This window comes from Anopheles marshallii, chromosome 2 (assembly GCF_943734725.1).
Source record: "Anopheles marshallii chromosome 2, idAnoMarsDA_429_01, whole genome shotgun sequence".
NCBI classification, from domain to species: Eukaryota; Metazoa; Arthropoda; class Insecta; order Diptera; family Culicidae; genus Anopheles; species Anopheles marshallii.
In genome coordinates this window covers 58,802,030-58,821,880 of record NC_071326.1, presented here as the reverse complement: position 1 = coordinate 58,821,880, position 19,851 = coordinate 58,802,030, and positions in this window count along the sequence as shown.

Sequence of the window (19,851 nt, the reverse complement as noted above, 5' to 3'; positions counted from 1 at the left end):
GAAGAACAGAGATGGCAACGCTCGCTCGGATAGTAGAAGTAGTAGTTCGGAGAGAAAATACTCTCGCCACATTCGTTCGGATACAAGATTATATTAGAAGCCGAATGTCCCGCGCTCGGCACAGTCTTCGACTAGCAGCCTGATGGAACGGTTGGTCCGCGCGTCACGGTAGTGCGAATTTATTAGTGTGCGTAAAAGTGGTGTGATACAAGTTGTGTTGAGCAGGGGGGGTCATTTTCAAAATGGCGCCGGCTCATTTCGTCGTTCAACCAGAAGCAGCAAGAGCTCATGTCGAGCAAAAGTGTGCGACGCGACAGCTAGCCTGCGCGCAGGCTTATTCGTCGGGCAGTGAAATCCTCCGCGGATTGGACTAAAAAAAATACTTTTCTTTAAAACAACTGTGCTTCCTAATGGTGAAATGTGCGTGTGCGTGTGTGTGAAAAAAAAGGACAATGGACTGTGTTAATCGCAACGGTGCTGCGCTCCGTGCTGCGCGCGTTGCTGCGCTCGGTGCTTCGCTCGGTGCTTCACTCGGTGCGACGGACAGCGAAATCCTCCGCGGATTCGCAATAAAAACTACTGTTTTTATTAACATAGTTGTTGTTGTTGTTGCTGCTGCTGCTGCTGGTGCAAAGCGTGTGTGTGAAAGTGCTTCGTAGGACTATGGACTGGCCCGATTGCGGCGGTACGTCGCTCGGACGGGTGAAATGCGTGTGCGTGTGTGTGAAAAGAAATGGACTGCGTTCATCGCGACGGTGCTTCGCTCGGTGCTGCGCGCGTTGCTGCGCTCGGTGCTTCGCTCGGTGCTTCACTCGGTGCGACGGACAGCGAAATCCTCCGCGGATTCGCACTAAAAACTACTGTTTTTATTAACATAGTTGTTGTTGTTGTTGTTGCTGCTGCTGCTGGTGCAAAGCGTGTGTGTGAAAGTGCTTCGTAGGACTATGGACTGGCCCGATTGCGGCGGTACGTCGCTCGGACGGGTGAAATGCGTGTGCGTGTGTGTGAAATGAAATGGACTGCGTTCATCCCGACGGTGCTGCGCTCGGTGCTGCGCGCGTTGCTTCGCTCGGTGCTTCGCTCGGTGCTTCGCTCGGTGTAAAGGTCGGAAAAGTAAAGCGTTCATATGTGTGCGTTAAAAAACAACGTGTAGTGAAATGGATGGGACTCTGTGCTAAGTGAACCGCAATTGCGCATCGTGGGCGCACGGTCGACACTTCAATCTGCGGCCGCCAGCGGTTCATCGTCGAAGCAGCGACAGCAGTGCGTGAAGCGGCTCTGGTCGTACCAACGAAGGTAAGTGTATTGCATGATTCATTTCTACGCATGGTTTGGGGATTCGTTGCTTTACGTTGGTCGATGGAGAAGCGAACTGCGTTGAGCCCGATGCATCGCTCTACGAAGAAACGCGTGGCGTGCTGAAAGTGTTCCTGGAGAATGTTATCCGCGATGCCCGCCATCACCTATACCGAACAGGCCAAGCGAAAACCGTCACCGCGCGATGGATGCAGTGTACGCGCTGAAGCGTCAGGGTCGCTCCTTGTACGGGTTCGGAGGTTCAACTCGCCAGCCAACGCACATTTTGCACTCATCTCAACAAAACGGTCCTTATCAGGACCACACATTTGCGTGAAAATTCTTTCCATCACAATTCTTTTCTAATGATTCCAATGATTCATTCCATAGTACCAGTCTTTTTGAAGACTAACATTACATATTTGACGCGCTTGGGCGTCTGGCTGAACTTACTGCATCCGAAAAATAGCAGCAAACGTTACTGCAGTGCAGGAATAAATTTTGGCGTAAAATATAAAGTGGATTAAATATGCCCTCGTGCCCTCGTGAGAAAGAGGATGCTCTCATGCCACCGAACGAGACGGAGCGTGGGATGAAATTCGTACCAATTTCGAACATCGATAGGAGGACGCAAAGCAGCGACAAAAATGTGCGGAAATTTTTGCACACACCTTTTTGCCTACTTGCACCATATAATTCCACCACCAACACTTTTTCGAAAGGGGGAGGGGGGGTTCGCCTCTTACTGTCCCCTGGTACGTGCATGATGCCACCAACAATTTTGCCACGCGTTTCCAAATCGAGCGTCGTGTTTTTCTTCTCTTTCTCGCACGTAGTAGTGTGCGCGTTTGCTATCCCACTCGAGCCAGAACTTATCGGCAAATGCAATGGCTACCGGGATCGGTACCGTTATTTGGAAAAAACCACCGAAAACGAGGATGGCTTCGTGGCAACGAGTGCGAGCGAGACGAGGCACGGGATGAAATTCGCAGCAACGTCGGTCGCTGACAGCACACACAAAGAAGCACACGCTTCGTCCGTGTGTCGCCGGCTCGTTTTAGGCAGCGTCAAAAATGTGCGGAAATTTTTGCACACACCTTTTTGCCTGCTTGCACCATATAATTCCACCACCAACACTTTTTCGAAAGGGAGGGGGGGTTCGCCTCTTACTGTCCCCTGGTACGTGCATGATGCCACCAACAATTTTGCCACGCGTTTCCAAATCGAGCGTCGTGTTTGTCTTCTCTTTCTCGCACGTAGTAGTGTGCGCGTTTGCTATCCCACTCGAGCCAGAACTTATCGGCAAATGCAATGGCTAACGGGATCGGTACCGTTATTTGGAAAAAACCACCGAAAACGAGGATGGCTTCGTGGCAACGAGTGCGAGCGAGACGAGGCACGGGATGAAATTCGCAGCAACGTCGGTCGCTGACAGCACACACAAAGAAGCACACGCTTCGTCCGTGTGTCGCCGGCTCGTTTTAGGCAGCGTCAAAAATGTGCGGAAATTTTTGCACACACCTTTTTGCCTACTTGCTACATATAATTCCACCACCAACACTTTTTCGAAAGGGAGGGGGGGTTCGCCTCTTACTGTCCCCTGGTACGTGCATGATGCCACCAACAATTTTGCCACGCGTTTCCAAATCGAGCGTCGTGTTTTTCTTCTCTTTCTCGCACGTAGTAGTGTGCGCGTTTGCTATCCCACTCGAGCCAGAACTTATCGGCAAATGCAATGGCTACCGGGATCGGTACCGTTATTTGGAAAAAACCACCGAAAACGAGGATGGCTTCGTGGCAACGAGTGCGAGCGAGACGGAGCACGGGATGAAATTCGCAGCAACGTCGGTCGCTGACAGCACACACAAAGGAGCACACGCTTCGTCCGTGTGTCGCCGGCTCGTTTTAGGCACCGTCAAAAATGTGATGAAATTTTTGCACCTACGGTTTTCAAAAACTTGCGAAATATGTTCCTTTTTTCAAGGGCTAACAGCAAATTTAGCATAAAACCTACGTTTTCGTGCACTGTACATGCACACGAGCCTACTTAAATTTTTTTTTGCAAAATTGCTACCTAGCTTCCTTTCCCTGTTCGTATGGTGCGTACATCACACGCAAAAGCCTTAAACCTCTGGTAGTTTAGTTGCAAAATATGCATAAATATTTGGCGTCATACAATTGGCCAGCTTTGGGAAATTTCCATCACGCGATTGTATGCGTAGCGAGGAAGAACAGAGATGGCAACGCTCGCTCGGATAGTAGAAGTAGTAGTTCGGAGAGAAAATACTCTCGCCACATTCGTTCGGATACAAGATTATATTAGAAGCCGAATGTCCCGCGCTCGGCACAGTCTTCGACTAGCAGCCTGATGGAACGGTTGGTCCGCGCGTCACGGTAGTGCGAATTTATTAGTGTGCGTAAAAGTGGTGTGATACAAGTTGTGTTGAGCAGGGGGGGTCATTTTCAAAATGGCGCCGGCTCATTTCGTCGTTCAACCAGAAGCAGCAAGAGCTCATGTCGAGCAAAAGTGTGCGACGCGACAGCTAGCCTGCGCGCAGGCTTATTCGTCGGGCAGTGAAATCCTCCGCGGATTGGACTAAAAAAAATACTTTTCTTTAAAACAACTGTGCTTCCTAATGGTGAAATGTGCGTGTGCGTGTGTGTGAAAAAAAAGGACAATGGACTGTGTTAATCGCAACGGTGCTGCGCTCCGTGCTGCGCGCGTTGCTGCGCTCGGTGCTTCGCTCGGTGCTTCACTCGGTGCGACGGACAGCGAAATCCTCCGCGGATTCGCAATAAAAACTACTGTTTTTATTAACATAGTTGTTGTTGTTGTTGTTGCTGCTGCTGCTGGTGCAAAGCGTGTGTGTGAAAGTGCTTCGTAGGACTATGGACTGGCCCGATTGCGGCGGTACGTCGCTCGGACGGGTGAAATGCGTGTGCGTGTGTGTGAAATGAAATGGACTGCGTTCATCCCGACGGTGCTGCGCTCGGTGCTGCGCGCGTTGCTGCGCTCGGTGCTGCGCTCGGTGCTTCGCTCGGTGCGACGGACAGCGAAATCCTCCGCGGATTCGCACTAAAAACTACTGTTTTTATTAACATAGTTGTTGTTGTTGTTGTTGCTGCTGCTGCTGGTGCAAAGCGTGTGTGTGAAAGTGCTTCGTAGGACTATGGACTGGCCCGATTGCGGCGGTACGTCGCTCGGACGGGTGAAATGCGTGTGCGTGTGTGTGAAATGAAATGGACTGCGTTCATCCCGACGGTGCTGCGCTCGGTGCTGCGCGCGTTGCTGCGCTCGGTGCTGCGCTCGGTGCTTCGCTCGGTGCGACGGACAGCGAAATCCTCCGCGGATTCGCACTAAAAACTACTGTTTTTATTAACATAGTTGTTGTTGTTGTTGTTGCTGCTGCTGCTGGTGCAATGCGTGTGTGTGTGAAAAGCTTCGTAGGACTATGGACTGGCCCGATTGCGGCGGTACGTCGCTCGGACGGGTGAAATGCGTGTGCGTGTGTGTGAAAGGAAATGGACTGCGTTCATCGCGACGGTGCTTCGCTCGGTGCATCGCTCGGTGCGACGGACAGCGAAATCCTCCGCGGATTCGCACTAAAAACTACTGTTTTTATTAACATAGTTGTTGTTGTTGTTGTTGCTGCTGCTGCTGGTGCAATGCGTGTGTGTGTGAAAAGCTTCGTAGGACTATGGACTGGCCCGATTGCGGCGGTACGTCGCTCGGACGGGTGAAATGCGTGTGCGTGTGTGTGAAAGGAAATGGACTGCGTTCATCCCGACGGTGCTGCGCTCGGTGCTTCGCTCGGTGCTGCGCGCGTTGCTTCGCTCGGTGCTTCGCTCGGTGCTTCGCTCGGTGCATCGCTCGGTGTAAAGGTCGGAAACGTAAAGCGTTCATATGTGTGCGTTAAAAAACAACGTGTAGTGAAATGGATGGGACTCTGTGCTAAGTGAACCGCAATTGCGCATCGTGGGCGCACGGTCGACACTTCAATCTGCGGCCGCCAGCGGTTCATCGTCGAAGCAGCGACAGCAGTGCGTGAAGCGGCTCTGGTCGTACCAACGAAGGTAAGTGTATTGCATGATTCATTTCTACGCATGGTTTGGGGATTCGTTGCTTTACGTTGGTCGATGGAGAAGCGAACTGCGTTGAGCCCGATGCATCGCTCTACGAAGAAACGCGTGGCGTGCTGAAAGTGTTCCTGGAGAATGTTATCCGCGATGCCCGCCATCACCTATACCGAACAGGCCAAGCGAAAACCGTCACCGCGCGATGGATGCAGTGTACGCGCTGAAGCGTCAGGGTCGCTCCTTGTACGGGTTCGGAGGTTCAACTCGCCAGCCAACGCACATTTTGCACCCATCTCAACAAAACGGTCCTTATCAGGACCACACATTTGCGTGAAAATTCTTTCCATCACAATTCTTTTCTAATGATTCCAATGATTTATTCCATAGTACCAGTCTTTTTGAAGACTAACATTACATATTTGACGCGCTTGGGCGTCTGGCTGAACTTACTGCATCCGAAAAATAGCAGCAAACGTTACTGCAGTGCAGGAATAAATTTTGGCGTAAAATATAAAGTGGATTAAATATGCCCTCGTGCCCTCGTGAGAAAGAGGATGCTCTCATGCCACCGAACGAGACGGAGCGTGGGATGAAATTCGTACCAATTTCGAACATCGATAGGAGGACGCAAAGCAGCGACAAAAATGTGCGGAAATTTTTGCACACACCTTTTTGCCTGCTTGCACCATATAATTCCACCACCAACACTTTTTCGAAAGGGAGGGGGGGTTCGCCTCTTACTGTCCCCTGGTACGTGCATGATGCCACCAACAATTTTGCCACGCGTTTCCAAATCGAGCGTCGTGTTTGTCTTCTCTTTCTCGCACGTAGTAGTGTGCGCGTTTGCTATCCCACTCGAGCCAGAACTTATCGGCAAATGCAATGGCTAACGGGATCGGTACCGTTATTTGGAAAAAACCACCGAAAAAGAGGATGGCTTGGTGGCAACGAGTGCGAGCGAGACGGAGCACGGGATGAAATTCGCAGCAACGTCGGTCGCTGACAGCACACACAAAGGAGCACACACTTCGTCCGTGTGTCGCCGGCTCGTTTTAGGCAGCGTCAAAAATGTGATGAAATTTTTGCACCTACGGTTTTCAAAAACTTGCGAAATATGTTCCTTTTTTCAAGGGCTAACAGCAAATTTAGCATAAAACCTACGTTTTCGTGCACTGTACATGCACACGAGCCTACTTAAATTTTTTTTTGCAAAATTGCTACCTAGCTTCCTTTCCCTGTTCGTATGGTGCGTACATCACACGCAAAAGCATTAAACCTCTGGTAGTTTAGTTGCAAAATATGCATAAATATTTGGCGTCATACAATTGGCCAGCTTTGGGAAATTTCCATCACGCGATTGTATGCGTAGCGAGGAAGAACAGAGATGGCAACGCTCGCTCGGATAGTAGTAGTAGTAGTTCGGAGAGAAAATACTCTCGCCACATTCGTTCGGATACAAGATTATATTAGAAGCCGAATGTCCCGCGCTCGGCACAGTCTTCGACTAGCAGCCTGATGGAACGGTTGGTCCGCGCGTCACGGTAGTGCGAATTTATTAGTGTGCGTAAAAGTGGTGTGATACAAGTTGTGTTGAGCAGGGGGGGTCATTTTCAAAATGGCGCCGGCTCATTTCGTCGTTCTACCAGAAGCAGCAAGAGCTCATGTCGAGCAAAAGTGTGCGACGCGACAGCTAGCCTGCGCGCAGGCTTATTCGTCGGGCAGTGAAATCCTCCGCGGATTGGACTAAAAAAAATACTTTTCTTTAAAACAACTGTGCTTCCTAATGGTGGAATGTGCGTGTGCGTGTGTGTGAAAAAAAAGGACAATGGACTGCGTTCATCGCGACGGTGCTTCGCTCGGTGCTGCGCTCGGTGCGTCGGACAGCGAAATCCTCCGCGGATTCGCACTAAAAACTACTGTTTTTATTAACATAGTTGTTGTTGTTGTTGTTGCTGCTGCTGCTGGTGCAAAGCGTGTGTGTGAAAAGCTTCGTAGGACCACGGACTGACCCGATTGCGGCGGTACGTCGCTCGGACGGGTGAAATGTGCGTGTGCGTGTGTGTGAAAAGAAATGTACTGCGTTCATCCCGACGGTGCTTCGCTCGGTGCTTCGCTCGGTGCTTCACTCGGTGCGACGGACAGCGAAATCCTCCGCGGATTCGCACTAAAAACTACTGTTTTTATTAACATAGTTGTTGTTGTTGTTGTTGCTGCTGCTGCTGGTGCAAAGCGTGTGTGTGAAAAGCTTCGTAGGACCACGGACTGGCCCGATTGCGGCGGTACGTCGCTCGGACGGGTGAAATGCGTGTGCGTGTGTGTGAAAAGAAATGTACTGCGTTCATCCCGACGGTGCTTCGCTCGGTGCTTCGCTCGGTGCTTCACTCGGTGCGACGGACAGCGAAATCCTCCGCGGATTCGCACTAAAAACTACTGTTTTTATTAACATAGTTGTTGTTGTTGTTGTTGCTGCTGCTGCTGGTGCAAAGCGTGTGTGTGAAAAGCTTCGTAGGACTATGGACTGGCCCGATTGCGGCGGTACGTCGCTCGGACGGGTGAAATGCGTGTGCGTGTGTGTGAAAGGAAATGGACTGCGTTCATCGCGACGGTGCTTCGCTCGGTGCATCGCTCGGTGCGACGGACAGCGAAATCCTCCGCGGATTCGCACTAAAAACTACTGTTTTTATTAACATAGTTGTTGTTGTTGTTGTTGCTGCTGCTGCTGGTGCAATGCGTGTGTGTGTGAAAAGCTTCGTAGGACTATGGACTGGCCCGATTGCGGCGGTACGTCGCTCGGACGGGTGAAATGCGTGTGCGTGTGTGTGAAATGAAATGGACTGCGTTCATCCCGACGGTGCTGCGCTCGGTGCTGCGCTCGGTGCTGCGCGCGTTGCTTCGCTCGGTGCTTCGCTCGGTGCTTCGCTCGGTGCGACGGACAGCGAAATCCTCCGCGGATTCGCACTAAAAACTACTGTTTTTATTAACATAGTTGTTGTTGTTGTTGTTGCTGCTGCTGCTGGTGCAAAGCGTGTGTGTGAAAGTGCTTCGTAGGACTATGGACTGGCCCGATTGCGGCGGTACGTCGCTCGGACGGGTGAAATGCGTGTGCGTGTGTGTGAAAAGAAATGGACTGCGTTCATCGCGACGGTGCTTCGCTCGGTGCTGCGCGCGTTGCTGCGCTCGGTGCTTCGCTCGGTGCTTCACTCGGTGCGACGGACAGCGAAATCCTCCGCGGATTCGCACTAAAAACTACTGTTTTTATTAACATAGTTGTTGTTGTTGTTGTTGCTGCTGCTGCTGGTGCAAAGCGTGTGTGTGAAAGTGCTTCGTAGGACTATGGACTGGCCCGATTGCGGCGGTACGTCGCTCGGACGGGTGAAATGCGTGTGCGTGTGTGTGAAATGAAATGGACTGCGTTCATCCCGACGGTGCTGCGCTCGGTGCTGCGCGCGTTGCTTCGCTCGGTGCTTCGCTCGGTGCTTCGCTCGGTGTAAAGGTCGGAAAAGTAAAGCGTTCATATGTGTGCGTTAAAAAACAACGTGTAGTGAAATGGATGGGACTCTGTGCTAAGTGAACCGCAATTGCGCATCGTGGGCGCACGGTCGACACTTCAATCTGCGGCCGCCAGCGGTTCATCGTCGAAGCAGCGACAGCAGTGCGTGAAGCGGCTCTGGTCGTACCAACGAAGGTAAGTGTATTGCATGATTCATTTCTACGCATGGTTTGGGGATTCGTTGCTTTACGTTGGTCGATGGAGAAGCGAACTGCGTTGAGCCCGATGCATCGCTCTACGAAGAAACGCGTGGCGTGCTGAAAGTGTTCCTGGAGAATGTTATCCGCGATGCCCGCCATCACCCATACCGAACAGGCCAAGCGAAAACCGTCACCGCGCGATGGATGCAGTGTACGCGCTGAAGCGTCAGGGTCGCTCCTTGTACGGGTTCGGAGGTTCAACTCGCCAGCCAACGCACATTTTGCACTCATCTCAACAAAACGGTCCTTATCAGGACCACACATTTGCGTGAAAATTCTTTCCATCACAATTCTTTTCTAATGATTCCAATGATTCATTCCATAGTACCAGTCTTTTTGAAGACTAACATTACATATTTGACGTGCTTGGGCGTCTGGCTGAACTTACTGCATCCGAAAAATAGCAGCAAACGTTACTGCAGTGCAGGAATAAATTTTGGCGTAAAATATAAAGTGGATTAAATATGCCCTCGTGCCCTCGTGAGAAAGAGGATGCTCTCATGCCACCGAACGAGACGGAGCGTGGGATGAAATTCGTACCAATTTCGAACATCGATAGGAGGACGCAAAGCAGCGACAAAAATGTGTGGAAATTTTTGCACACACCTTTTTGCCTGCTTGCACCATATAATTCCACCACCAACACTTTTTCGAAAGGGAGGGGGGTTCGCCTCTTACTGTCCCCTGGTACGTGCATGATGCCACCAACAATTTTGCCACGCGTTTCCAAATCGAGCGTCGTGTTTTTCTTCTCTTTCTCGCACGTAGTAGTGTGCGCGTTTGCTATCCCACTCGAGCCAGAACTTATCGGCAAATGCAATGGCTAACGGGATCGGTACCGTTATTTGGAAAAAACCACCGAAAAAGAGGATGGCTTGGTGGCAACGAGTGCGAGCGAGACGAGGCACGGGATGAAATTCGCAGCAACGTCGGTCGCTGACAGCACACACAAAGAAGCACACGCTTCGTCCGTGTGTCGCCGGCTCGTTTTAGGCAGCGTCAAAAATGTGCGGAAATTTTTGCACACACCTTTTTGCCTGCTTGCACCATATAATTCCACCACCAACACTTTTTCGAAAGGGAGGGGGGGTTCGCCTCTTACTGTCCCCTGGTACGTGCATGATGCCACCAACAATTTTGCCACGCGCTTCCAAATCGAGCGTCGTGTTTGTCTTCTCTTTCTCGCACGTAGTAGTGTGCGCGTTTGCTATCCCACTCGAGCCAGAACTTATCGGCAAATGCAATGGCTAACGGGATCGGTACCGTTATTTGGAAAAAACCACCGAAAAAGAGGATGGCTTCGTGGCAACGAGTGCGAGCGAGACGGAGCACGGGATGAAATTCGCAGCAACGTCGGTCGCTGACAGCACACACAAAGGAGCACACGCTTCGTCCGTGTGTCGCCGGCTCGTTTTAGGCACCGTCAAAAATGTGATGAAATTTTTGCACCTACGGTTTTCAAAAACTTGCGAAATATGTTCCTTTTTTCAAGGGCTAACAGCAAATTTAGCATAAAACCTACGTTTTCGTGCACTGTACATGCACACGAGCCTACTTAAATTTTTTTTTGCAAAATTGCTACCTAGCTTCCTTTCCCTGTTCGTATGGTGCGTACATCACACGCAAAAGCATTAAACCTCTGGTAGTTTAGTTGCAAAATATGCATAAATATTTGGCGTCATACAATTGGCCAGCTTTGGGAAATTTCCATCACGCGATTGTATGCGTAGCGAGGAAGAACAGAGATGGCAACGCTCGCTCGGATAGTAGAAGTAGTAGTTCGGAGAGAAAATACTCTCGCCACATTCGTTCGGATACAAGATTATATTAGAAGCCGAATGTCCCGCGCTCGGCACAGTCTTCGACTAGCAGCCTGATGGAACGGTTGGTCCGCGCGTCACGGTAGTGCGAATTTATTAGTGTGCGTAAAAGTGGTGTGATACAAGTTGTGTTGAGCAGGGGGGGTCATTTTCAAAATGGCGCCGGCTCATTTCGTCGTTCTACCAGAAGCAGCAAGAGCTCATGTCGAGCAAAAGTGTGCGACGCGACAGCTAGCCTGCGCGCAGGATTATTCGTCGGGCAGTGAAATCCTCCGCGGATTGGACTAAAAAAAATACTTTTCTTTAAAACAACTGTGCTTACTAATGGTGAAATGTGCGTGTGCGTGTGTGTGAAAAAAAAGGACAATGGACTGCGTTCATCGCAACGGTGCTTCGCTCGGTGCTTCGCTCGGTGCGTCGGACAGCGAAATCCTCCGCGGATTCGCACTAAAAACTACTGTTTTTATAAACATAGTTGTTGTTGTTGTTGTTGCTGCTGCTGCTGGTGCAATGCGTGTGTGTGAAAAGCTTCGTAGGACTATGGACTGGCCCGATTGCGGCGGTACGTCGCTCGGACGGGTGAAATGTGCGTGTGCCTGTGTGTAAGGACAATGGACTGCCTTAATCGCGACGGTGCTGCGCTCGGTGCTTCGCTCGGTGCTACGCTCGGTGCGTCGGACAGCGAAATCCTCCGCGGATTCGCACTAAAAACTACTGTTTTTATAAACATAGTTGTTGTTGTTGTTGTTGCTGCTGCTGCTGGTGCAATGCGTGTGTGTGTGAAAAGCTTCGTAGGACCATGGACTGACCCGATTGCGGCGGTACGTCGCTCGGACGGGTGAAATGTGCGTGTGCCTGTGTGTAAGGACAATGGACTGCCTTAATCGCGACGGTGCTGCGCTCGGTGCTTCGCTCGGTGCTACGCTCGGTGCGACGGACAGCGAAATCCTCCGCGGATTCGCACTTAAAATTACTGTTTTTATTAACATAGTTGTTGTTGTTGTTGTTGCTGCTGCTGCTGGTGCAATGCGTGTGTGTGAAAAGCTTCGTAGGACCATGGACTGACCCGATTGCGGCGGTACGTCGGTCGGACGGGTGAAATGCGCGTGTGCCTGTGTGTAAGGACAATGGACTGCGTTCATCGCGACGGTGCTTCGCTCGGTGCTTCGCTCGGTGCAGCGCTCGGTGCGACGGACAGCGAAATCCTCCGCGGATTCGCACTAAAAACTACTGTTTTTATTAACATAGTTGTTGTTGTTGTTGTTGCTGCTGCTGCTGGTGCAATGCGTGTGTGTGTGAAAAGCTTCGTAGGACCATGGACTGACCCGATTGCGGCGGTACGTCGCTCGGACGGGTGAAATGTGCGTGTGCCTGTGTGTAAGGACAATGGACTGCCTTAATCGCGACGGTGCTGCGCTCGGTGCTTCGCTCGGTGCTACGCTCGGTGCGTCGGACAGCGAAATCCTCCGCGGATTCGCACTAAAAACTACTGTTTTTATAAACATAGTTGTTGTTGTTGTTGTTGCTGCTGCTGCTGGTGCAATGCGTGTGTGTGAAAAGCTTCGTAGGACCATGGACTGACCCGATTGCGGCGGTACGTCGGTCGGACGGGTGAAATGCGCGTGTGCCTGTGTGTAAGGACAATGGACTGCGTTCATCGCGACGGTGCTTCGCTCGGTGCTTCGCTCGGTGCAGCGCTCGGTGCGACGGACAGCGAAATCCTCCGCGGATTCGCACTTAAAATTACTGTTTTTATTAACATAGTTGTTGTTGTTGTTGTTGCTGCTGCTGCTGGTGCAATGCGTGTGTGTGTGAAAAGCTTCGTAGGACCATGGACTGACCCGATTGCGGCGGTACGTCGCTCGGACGGGTGAAATGTGCGTGTGCCTGTGTGTAAGGACAATGGACTGCCTTAATCGCGACGGTGCTGCGCTCGGTGCTTCGCTCGGTGCTACGCTCGGTGCGTCGGACAGCGAAATCCTCCGCGGATTCGCACTAAAAACTACTGTTTTTATAAACATAGTTGTTGTTGTTGTTGTTGCTGCTGCTGCTGGTGCAATGCGTGTGTGTGAAAAGCTTCGTAGGACCATGGACTGACCCGATTGCGGCGGTACGTCGGTCGGACGGGTGAAATGCGCGTGTGCCTGTGTGTAAGGACAATGGACTGCCTTAATCGCGACGGTGCTGCGCTCGGTGCTTCGCTCGGTGCAGCGCTCGGTGCGACGGACAGCGAAATCCTCCGCGGATTCGCACTTAAAATTACTGTTTTTATTAACATAGTTGTTGTTGTTGTTGTTGCTGCTGCTGCTGGTGCAATGCGTGTGTGTGAAAGTGCTTCGTAGGACTATGGACTGGCCCGATTGCGGCGGTACGTCGCTCGGACGGGTGAAATGCGTGTGCGTGTGTGTGAAAAGAAATGGACTGCGTTCATCGCGACGGTGCTTCGCTCGGTGCTGCGCGCGTTGCTGCGCTCGGTGCTGCGCTCGGTGCTTCGCTCGGTGCTTCGCTCGGTGTAAAGGTCGGAAAAGTTAAACGTTCATATGTGTGCGTTAAAAAACAACGTGTAGTGAAATGGATGGGACTCTGTGCTAAGTGAACCGCAATTGCGCATCGTGGGCGCACGGTCGACACTTCAATCTGCGGCCGCCAGCGGTTCATCGTCGAAGCAGCGACAGCAGTGCGTGAAGCGGCTCTGGTCGTACCAACGAAGGTAAGTGTATTGCATGATTCATTTCTACGCATGGTTTGGGGATTCGTTGCTTTACGTTGGTCGATGGAGAAGCGAACTGCGTTGAGCCCGATGCATCGCTCTACGAAGAAACGCGTGGCGTGCTGAAAGTGTTCCTGGAGAATGTTATCCGCGATGCCCGCCATCACCTATACCGAACAGGCCAAGCGAAAACCGTCACCGCGCGATGGATGCAGTGTACGCGCTGAAGCGTCAGGGTCGCTCCTTGTACGGGTTCGGAGGTTCAACTCGCCAGCCAACGCACATTTTGCACTCATCTCAACAAAACGGTCCTTATCAGGACCACACATTTGCGTGAAAATTCTTTCCATCACAATTCTTTTCTAATGATTCCAATGATTCATTCCATAGTACCAGTCTTTTTGAAGACTAACATTACATATTTGACGCGCTTGGGCGTCTGGCTGAACTTACTGCATCCGAAAAATAGCAGCAAACGTTACTGCAGTGCAGGAATAAATTTTGGCGTAAAATATAAAGTGGATTAAATATGCCCTCGTGCCCTCGTGAGAAAGAGGATGCTCTCATGCCACCGAACGAGACGGAGCGTGGGATGAAATTCGTACCAATTTCGAACATCGATAGGAGGACGCAAAGCAGCGACAAAAATGTGCGGAAATTTTTGCACACACCTTTTTGCCTACTTGCACCATATAATTCCACCACCAACACTTTTTCGAAAGGGGGAGGGGGGGTTCGCCTCTTACTGTCCCCTGGTACGTGCATGATGCCACCAACAATTTTGCCACGCGTTTCCAAATCGAGCGTCGTGTTTTTCTTCTCTTTCTCGCACGTAGTAGTGTGCGCGTTTGCTATCCCAATCGAGCCAGAACTTATCGGCAAATGCAATGGCTAACGGGATCGGTACCGTTATTTGGAAAAAACCACCGAAAACGAGGATGGCTTCGTGGCAACGAGTGCGAGCGAGACGAGGCACGGGATGAAATTCGCAGCAACGTCGGTCGCTGACAGCACACACAAAGAAGCACACGCTTCGTCCGTGTGTCGCCGGCTCGTTTTAGGCAGCGTCAAAAATGTGCGGAAATTTTTGCACACACCTTTTTGCCTGCTTGCACCATATAATTCCACCACCAACACTTTTTCGAAAGGGAGGGGGGGTTCGCCTCTTACTGTCCCCTGGTACGTGCATGATGCCACCAACAATTTTGCCACGCGTTTCCAAATCGAGCGTCGTGTTTGTCTTCTCTTTCTCGCACGTAGTAGTGTGCGCGTTTGCTATCCCACTCGAGCCAGAACTTATCGGCAAATGCAATGGCTAACGGGATCGGTACCGTTATTTGGAAAAAACCACCGAAAACGAGGATGGCTTCGTGGCAACGAGTGCGAGCGAGACGAGGCACGGGATGAAATTCGCAGCAACGTCGGTCGCTGACAGCACACACAAAGAAGCACACGCTTCGTCCGTGTGTCGCCGGCTCGTTTTAGGCAGCGTCAAAAATGTGCGGAAATTTTTGCACACACCTTTTTGCCTACTTGCTACATATAATTCCACCACCAACACTTTTTCGAAAGGGAGGGGGGGTTCGCCTCTTACTGTCCCCTGGTACGTGCATGATGCCACCAACAATTTTGCCACGCGTTTCCAAATCGAGCGTCGTGTTTTTCTTCTCTTTCTCGCACGTAGTAGTGTGCGCGTTTGCTATCCCACTCGAGCCAGAACTTATCGGCAAATGCAATGGCTACCGGGATCGGTACCGTTATTTGGAAAAAACCACCGAAAACGAGGATGGCTTCGTGGCAACGAGTGCGAGCGAGACGAGGCACGGGATGAAATTCGCAGCAACGTCGGTCGCTGACAGCACACACAAAGAAGCACACGCTTCGTCCGTGTGTCGCCGGCTCGTTTTAGGCAGCGTCAAAAATGTGCGGAAATTTTTGCACACACCTTTTTGCCTGCTTGCACCATATAATTCCACCACCAACACTTTTTCGAAAGGGAGGGGGGGTTCGCCTCTTACTGTCCCCTGGTACGTGCATGATGCCACCAACAATTTTGCCACGCGTTTCCAAATCGAGCGTCGTGTTTGTCTTCTCTTTCTCGCACGTAGTAGTGTGCGCGTTTGCTATCCCACTCGAGCCAGAACTTATCGGCAAATGCAATGGCTAACGGGATCGGTACCGTTATTTGGAAAAAACCACCGAAAACGAGGATGGCTTCGTGGCAACGAGTGCGAGCGAGACGAGGCACGGGATGAAATTCGCAGCAACGTCGGTCGCTGACAGCACACACAAAGAAGCACACGCTTCGTCCGTGTGTCGCCGGCTCGTTTTAGGCAGCGTCAAAAATGTGCGGAAATTTTTGCACACACCTTTTTGCCTACTTGCTACATATAATTCCACCACCAACACTTTTTCGAAAGGGAGGGGGGGTTCGCCTCTTACTGTCCCCTGGTACGTGCATGATGCCACCAACAATTTTGCCACGCGCTTCCAAATCGAGCGTCGTGTTTTTCTTCTCTTTCTCGCACGTAGTAGTGTGCGCGTTTGCTATCCCACTCGAGCCAGAACTTATCGGCAAATGCAATGGCTACCGGGATCGGTACCGTTATTTGGAAAAAACCACCGAAAACGAGGATGGCTTCGTGGCAACGAGTGCGAGCGAGACGGAGCACGGGATGAAATTCGCAGCAACGTCGGTCGCTGACAGCACACACAAAGGAGCACACGCTTCGTCCGTGTGTCGCCGGCTCGTTTTAGGCACCGTCAAAAATGTGATGAAATTTTTGCACCTACGGTTTTCAAAAACTTGCGAAATATGTTCCTTTTTTCAAGGGCTAACAGCAAATTTAGCATAAAACCTACGTTTTCGTGCACTGTACATGCACACGAGCCTACTTAAATTTTTTTTTGCAAAATTGCTACCTAGCTTCCTTTCCCTGTTCGTATGGTGCGTACATCACACGCAAAAGCCTTAAACCTCTGGTAGTTTAGTTGCAAAATATGCATAAATATTTGGCGTCATACAATTGGCCAGCTTTGGGAAATTTCCATCACGCGATTGTATGCGTAGCGAGGAAGAACAGAGATGGCAACGCTCGCTCGGATAGTAGAAGTAGTAGTTCGGAGAGAAAATACTCTCGCCACATTCGTTCGGATACAAGATTATATTAGAAGCCGAATGTCCCGCGCTCGGCACAGTCTTCGACTAGCAGCCTGATGGAACGGTTGGTCCGCGCGTCACGGTAGTGCGAATTTATTAGTGTGCGTAAAAGTGGTGTGATACAAGTTGTGTTGAGCAGGGGGGGTCATTTTCAAAATGGCGCCGGCTCATTTCGTCGTTCAACCAGAAGCAGCAAGAGCTCATGTCGAGCAAAAGTGTGCGACGCGACAGCTAGCCTGCGCGCAGGCTTATTCGTCGGGCAGTGAAATCCTCCGCGGATTGGACTAAAAAAAATACTTTTCTTTAAAACAACTGTGCTTCCTAATGGTGAAATGTGCGTGTGCGTGTGTGTGAAAAAAAAGGACAATGGACTGTGTTAATCGCAACGGTGCTGCGCTCCGTGCTGCGCGCGTTGCTGCGCTCGGTGCTTCGCTCGGTGCTTCACTCGGTGCGACGGACAGCGAAATCCTCCGCGGATTCGCAATAAAAACTACTGTTTTTATTAACATAGTTGTTGTTGTTGTTGCTGCTGCTGCTGCTGGTGCAAAGCGTGTGTGTGAAAGTGCTTCGTAGGACTATGGACTGGCCCGATTGCGGCGGTACGTCGCTCGGACGGGTGAAATGCGTGTGCGTGTGTGTGAAAAGAAATGGACTGCGTTCATCGCGACGGTGCTTCGCTCGGTGCTGCGCGCGTTGCTGCGCTCGGTGCTTCGCTCGGTGCTTCGCTCGGTGCGACGGACAGCGAAATCCTCCGCGGATTCGCACTAAAAACTACTGTTTTTATTAACATAGTTGTTGTTGTTGTTGTTGCTGCTGCTGCTGGTGCAAAGCGTGTGTGTGAAAGTGCTTCGTAGGACTATGGACTGGCCCGATTGCGGCGGTACGTCGCTCGGACGGGTGAAATGCGTGTGCGTGTGTGTGAAATGAAATGGACTGCGTTCATCCCGACGGTGCTGCGCTCGGTGCTGCGCGCGTTGCTTCGCTCGGTGCTTCGCTCGGTGCTTCGCTCGGTGTAAAGGTCGGAAAAGTAAAGCGTTCATATGTGTGCGTTAAAAAACAACGTGTAGTGAAATGGATGGGACTCTGTGCTAAGTGAACCGCAATTGCGCATCGTGGGCGCACGGTCGACACTTCAATCTGCGGCCGCCAGCGGTTCATCGTCGAAGCAGCGACAGCAGTGCGTGAAGCGGCTCTGGTCGTACCAACGAAGGTAAGTGTATTGCATGATTCATTTCTACGCATGGTTTGGGGATTCGTTGCTTTACGTTGGTCGATGGAGAAGCGAACTGCGTTGAGCCCGATGCATCGCTCTACGAAGAAACGCGTGGCGTGCTGAAAGTGTTCCTGGAGAATGTTATCCGCGATGCCCGCCATCACCTATACCGAACAGGCCAAGCGAAAACCGTCACCGCGCGATGGATGCAGTGTACGCGCTGAAGCGTCAGGGTCGCTCCTTGTACGGGTTCGGAGGTTCAACTCGCCAGCCAACGCACATTTTGCACTCATCTCAACAAAACGGTCCTTATCAGGACCACACATTTGCGTGAAAATTCTTTCCATCACAATTCTTTTCTAATGATTCCAATGATTCATTCCATAGTACCAGTCTTTTTGAAGACTAACATTACATATTTGACGCGCTTGGGCGTCTGGCTGAACTTACTGCATCCGAAAAATAGCAGCAAACGTTACTGCAGTGCAGGAATAAATTTTGGCGTAAAATATAAAGTGGATTAAATATGCCCTCGTGCCCTCGTGAGAAAGAGGATGCTCTCATGCCACCGAACGAGACGGAGCGTGGGATGAAATTCGTACCAATTTCGAACATCGATAGGAGGACGCAAAGCAGCGACAAAAATGTGCGGAAATTTTTGCACACACCTTTTTGCCTACTTGCACCATATAATTCCACCACCAACACTTTTTCGAAAGGGGGAGGGGGGGTTCGCCTCTTACTGTCCCCTGGTACGTGCATGATGCCACCAACAATTTTGCCACGCGTTTCCAAATCGAGCGTCGTGTTTTTCTTCTCTTTCTCGCACGTAGTAGTGTGCGCGTTTGCTATCCCACTCGAGCCAGAACTTATCGGCAAATGCAATGGCTACCGGGATCGGTACCGTTATTTGGAAAAAACCACCGAAAACGAGGATGGCTTCGTGGCAACGAGTGCGAGCGAGACGAGGCACGGGATGAAATTCGCAGCAACGTCGGTCGCTGACAGCACACACAAAGGAGCACACGCTTCGTCCGTGTGTCGCCGGCTCGTTTTAGGCAGCGTAAAAAATGTGATGAAATTTTTGCACACACCTTTTTGCCTGCTTGCACCATATAATTCCACCACCAACACTTTTTCGAAAGGGAGGGGGGGTTCGCCTCTTACTGTCCCCTGGTACGTGCATGATGCCACCAACAATTTTGCCACGCGTTTCCAAATCGAGCGTCGTGTTTGTCTTCTCTTTCTCGCACGTAGTAGTGTGCGCGTTTGCTATCCCACTCGAGCCAGAACTTATCGGCAAATGCAATGGCTAACGGGATCGGTACCGTTATTTGGAAAAAACCACCGAAAACGAGGATGGCTTCGTGGCAACGAGTGCGAGCGAGACGAGGCACGGGATGAAATTCGCAGCAACGTCGGTCGCTGACAGCACACACAAAGAAGCACACGCTTCGTCCGTGTGTCGCCGGCTCGTTTTAGGCAGCGTCAAAAATGTGCGGAAATTTTTGCACACACCTTTTTGCCTACTTGCTACATATAATTCCACCACCAACACTTTTTCGAAAGGGAGGGGGGGTTCGCCTCTTACTGTCCCCTGGTACGTGCATGATGCCACCAACAATTTTGCCACGCGTTTCCAAATCGAGCGTCGTGTTTTTCTTCTCTTTCTCGCACGTAGTAGTGTGCGCGTTTGCTATCCCACTCGAGCCAGAACTTATCGGCAAATGCAATGGCTACCGGGATCGGTACCGTTATTTGGAAAAAACCACCGAAAACGAGGATGGCTTCGTGGCAACGAGTGCGAGCGAGACGGAGCACGGGA